Here is a 5,655-nt window from a genome sequence, read left to right on the forward strand (position 1 = left end):
ATTTGAGCTATTTTCTTCAAGAAATCATAAACATTATTAACAATTTGATGTGCTTGACTGAGAAGTTTTTATCTTAAATACGGATTTAAATTCTACCCTTAGGGCAGAATTTAAATCTTATTAGTGTAGAATTTTAAATTAAAATTTCAGGGTAGAATTAAATATTTAAATAAATTTAATTTATTAGGGTAGAATTTGGGGTTGAAGCCAAAAAATAAAATTAACATTAACAAAAATAAAACGTAAAACAAGTAATTTTTAATACAGTTTAATGTGTTAGAAAGAAGAATGTAGAAAAACACAAAAACATAACTAAGAGTATGCAAATATTATTATGTAACTATGTAACTCTGCCCGAGTACCATTACAGAGTATACTAAAAATGAAAATAAATTAATTTATTCACGATATTTTATGAAAGTGTTCTATTTTAAGTTTTAATTTTCTTATGCAGAATGGTTCGAGTTGAAATGTTCCGTAAATTTTTAACTTATAAAGAAAAGGATTTTATCAGTATAAGTAACCGTGCGTAAACATGTGTGGGGAAATAATTTGTGCAAACCTTTTTTACTCAAAATCAAAGAAGAGATTCTTTTTCCATACTCTTGTCAGTATGTGCGCGTGTGAGAGAGAGAGGGGGAGTCTGCACAGAGAGGGTATTCATGCACATGCACGTACACACTTCTCATACACACATGTTCACATTGCACATATGTACCCACAAATACCATCTATCTTAATATTGAGCGATTTATGAACTACTTATCTTTACTTAAAGTTATAAAACTTAAAAATAATCATTGGTATGTTGTTAATAGTTAATTTCATTAAAGCATATGCCATAACTAACTTTCCATCAAGTCAATTTCTTACAATATGAGAATATAATTAACAATTTTTTAAATTGTATAAGGTTATTGTAGGTTTGTAAGAAGCCAATTTAATTCCTCCCTCTTCCATTTCATTTGTAAATAATTAATAAATGTAAGAACCATGCTGATTGGGGAATATTGGCAATTTGACCTATTTAAATTTTTATGTATTTATTCAACACAGACATCCATCTAATTACTGAGATCAAAACTGTGTGTTTTTTTTTTATACAATGGTTACAGTAAAAGGATGAAAGATATATCTAGACTTTGCTGGGAACTGAACTAGTATCAGTCATATTTGTAGCCAATAATACACCAACCAGCCGGGCAGATATTCAAATTTCATTTACATTTACAGATTCAAAGAGACATTTTTTACAGTCAATTTAAGATTTTATCAGTAAAATATTCAATATCGCTATTTGATAGCTTTATATTGTTACAAAATATCTGCCCCAGCTATGTATCACCTTTTAATAAATCCTTTTCTTGTTTGGTATAACTTTATGAGATAAAAATATAAGGCAGAGTCAATTTGTATCCTAGGCTGCCATTTGAACGCCAGATAATCAGATGCTTACATTGTTACTGTCCTTTAAAAAAAATCACCAAACTACTAACATTTTAATAAATTTTCTCAAATAGTTAGGTATCTCAAATGTGTTGGGCGCATTTGCAAATTTATTCTATAACTTTCACTATGCTGAAATTATATGTTACTGTACTATGACATTCTTTTGTTCTTACAAGTTGTTATAAAAACTGTATATGATAAAAAAAATTTTAAGTTATTCACATTTGATGAAATAATTAATTAAAATACAATTTTCCTGACGGAATAATCATAATTATTAAATAATTCCAAGCCATACTTTTGCCAAGGATACTAGAATCTTCTCAGCAATGTGGACTTTGAATCATTTTTTAATATAATTAATGACCAGTCAATCACTAAGGGCTATTTCAATTTTTTACTTGTGTCATTTGCATTGATGGGTTTATTAAAAAACAAATGGATACATATAAATTTATAAATTTGGATTTATTGCTAAAATTTTATTTAGCTATTTATCTATTCATAAGCAAAAATAGTGTAAGAAATATGTGGGGGAGAGGAGTTCCAATATTATTAACTATCTATTATGTGAGGGAGAGAGTCTCTTCAAGTATAATGTATAATAAAGCTGCAGTGTATTTAACAGGAACCTATGATTTGATTCATTCATTAACTGAAGTAATCCTTTAGTGGAACTAAATTTCTTCTTTTTTTTAAATCGACTTCTCTATTTCAGTATACTCTGCCGATCTCCATGGTGGAGTGGTAGCATCTCAGCCTTTCATCCAGAAGTCCAGGGTTTGAATTCCAGTTGGATATGACATTTTTCATAAGGTACAAATTTCCATATTTATATTCTCACATACAAGCTTCCTTGTAAGCTTCTGAGGTAATTCATCAATCAAAGAATAAATAAAGAAATATTTAGATGAATATACTCTAACAGATATATAAAATGAATATCAATTAAAAGAACTCCATTAAGATTTTTGATTGAATAAACAAGTTTACTCTTTGAAAAGGTGGAAAACAATGTATTTCCTTTATGGTTTTCTAGTTAAATTGATACCTAAAGAAGATATTGTCCTGAAACTGAACTTCAGTAGTCATTAAAGTTTTTTAAATGACTGACAATTGTGATCAAACATATAAACCAATGATTCCCAAAATGTGTGCCATGGCCTCCCAGGGAGCCGCGGCCTCTTCACAGGGGCACTGTGAAATATTATAAAAGCTTCATAATTAATTGAACCAAGACATTTATAATTATTAATTTAATGCTAATAAAGTAAAAAAAATAATGAAGATACATGAGTTTTATGTATGTTTATCACTTACTTATGAGTAGTCATACTTTTACTTAGGGTAGTCATGGAAAAATTTTAATTGAAAATAAGCCGCGACTAGGAAAAGTTTGCAATCATATATAAACGATTTTGTGCTAAAATGGGTTGCTGCTGTTAATTCCTCTTCTGAATGTAGTCTGTACTCTTCTCTAAGCACTTATTTTGTGTAGGAAATGTGATATTAAAATTTATAACAAAAGATATTCTCAAGGCCAGTTAAACAATTGTTACTATTTCAAACTCTAGGGAACAGCTTTTAATGTTTATTTTTATTTATGTCACCAATTTAAAATATCTATTATATAGTAAATTTATGTTGTAGGTTACATATTTGTTCAGTTTATAAAGGTGGGGGTTAAATTACTATTCTGACTTGTTTATAATCAAACAACTGCTGTGAATAATTTGATAGCTGTATAAAAAGTTTCTGTATGTGCATAAATAAATATATATAATATATACATACTGGTAGAGTAGTAGTAATTCTCAAATTTTTTTTTTTTTTTTGCTTGATATTGCCACATAAGCTTGAAGCTTGTGTGTGGAATATGAAAATGAAATTTAGTAGCATAAGAAAAACACCATTCCTGACCAGGATTCGAACCCAGGACTTCCAGATGAAAGGCCGAGATGCTACCACTCATGCCACAGATGCCAGTGAGTGGTAGCACTTGCCATTTGTCTTGAAGATTCTAAGTTTGAACCTAGTTAAGATGGCAATTTTCATATGCTAAAAAAATTTATCGAAAATTAAGAAATTGAAATTGGTTTCTTTATGGAGTAAATACATAAATAAATTTCTAGTATTATAATACTAAAAATAAATCTTACATAACTAAACCATTATGGTATATATGACTAATATTTTTTATGATATTTATTTTATGATATATAAAATTTAGAGAAATATACTAACCAATTAAGATTAAGTGAAACCTATCTTATTAATGGGATGGAGCCTTTTGCTTACATACCACCACATATTCAATACACAACAATACATTATATCATAATAACTTGTATCATTTAGTTTCATTTACGCTTAATTTAAATGCCGCTGATAGTACTATAATCTAAGTACTGCATACAATTCAAAACTTAATGTTACATTGCTGTAATGATCATTGTTTCAGTTTTATCAGAATTTTGGGTAAACAGTCAATTGTAGAGTTTCTTTCTAAAGTACTTTATAAAATTGTTCCTAGTTTTCAACAACATGGTAGTGCATTATAAAATTTGTAGTATAGAAATACAAAAAGTTTTTTGAAACAGGGTAGAGAGTACTACTTGTCATTGGTGTACATTTTCATTGGCAAAAATTGTATAGCCAAATAAAATTTTAATTAATGAAATATTTGGATCTTAGGGGAAGCCAGCTTGGTTCAAATCAGACATATCTCTTTTTTTTAATTTAAATGTATTGATTTATTAATAATTATTAACCTGTCAAAGCAAAAAAAATTAATGATGAATAATAATTCAATAATAACAAAAAAAGAATTTGAAAAAATCAGACGTTATTAATGAAATAGAATTTTCTGTACTTTTAAAAATGTGTATATGTAATTTAATAGGCATACAAAGAAGCATGTGGTGCCCAAATACAATTTTTTTTTACCTTTTTGTATTTAAATATATTGATTTATTAATAATTATTAACTTCTAATTGTAAATTTTTTTTTACAATAAATAATGAAAAAAATCAGAAGTTATTAGTAAAATAAAATTTTATGTACTTTTAAAAATGTGTATATGTAATTTAATAGGTGTACAAGGAAGTTATGTGGTGTCCACATCAGATTTTTTTATTTTTAGTTATTTATTTTTGAATTACAAAATCAAAATGAGTTCCAGTATATCTACTGGAACTCATACCATGATCTGGAATTACTTCCAATGAAAATTTGAATGACTTCTAAAACAAACACTTTTTCACCAAGTTGAATTGTCTTTTTCCAAGTACTTTTTTCTATGAGATTGCTTGTAATGGCTTAAGTTTTCTATAAATTACTCATAAGCAGTTATTTCCTTATTTCCTGCTGATATAAAAGTTGCAGTATTTACATCTATAATAAAAAATCAAGGCTAAAAGCAAGTAGGTCTTATAATGTTCATCATGCTATAATGCTCATAATGTTCATTCTAGGCTGACTAATACATAAAACTATATAAATGAATTTAGTACTAGGAAAAACATACCTCAATGAATTTGAAATTTCATAAAAAAGAAATGTTTTTATTCTTCTCTGTTTAAATCAAATATAAAGATTGTTTTTTCAAGGTCAAAAACATGGAAATACAAGTAAAAAAAAAAAAAACCACAAAAAAATACCAAATTAATCAATTTGTGATTATAACAGACTATCAATCTCAGAGCAGAATATCAATTGCACATCTAAAGACAAATAAGTATCTGGTAGAGTAATTAATTATAATATATAGTAGTTTCTTCCTCAATAAACCTTTGGGAAGTAATATCAAATTTATTACTAGGTTAATTACCTGAAACTGAATTTATTATAAAATTATAATAAATTACTTTTAATGTGTTTTCTGAATAAATCGTAGAATTAATTAAAATTTTATACTGTTTATTATTCTTAAATATTAATACCGATAAATGTAATTTATTAATGAAAATATAAAGAACTTTAATTTTAAATGGAAAAGTAAAAACCCTTTAGAAGGAATTAAAATTTGGAATAGGCTCAAAGACTTGCTCAAAATATCAAAACAAAATTTATTAAATTATAAATTTATTTTATTAAAAAAAATTACATTATCACATAATTGGTACGAATTAACTGAAAATGATAAATTCAATGATTGATGGAATCATAATATGATTAAAACAAATAAAATAAATATTAAGACAATG

Source organism: Lycorma delicatula, chromosome 2 (genome assembly GCF_047948215.1).
Source record: "Lycorma delicatula isolate Av1 chromosome 2, ASM4794821v1, whole genome shotgun sequence".
Taxonomy (NCBI): domain Eukaryota; kingdom Metazoa; phylum Arthropoda; class Insecta; order Hemiptera; family Fulgoridae; genus Lycorma; species Lycorma delicatula.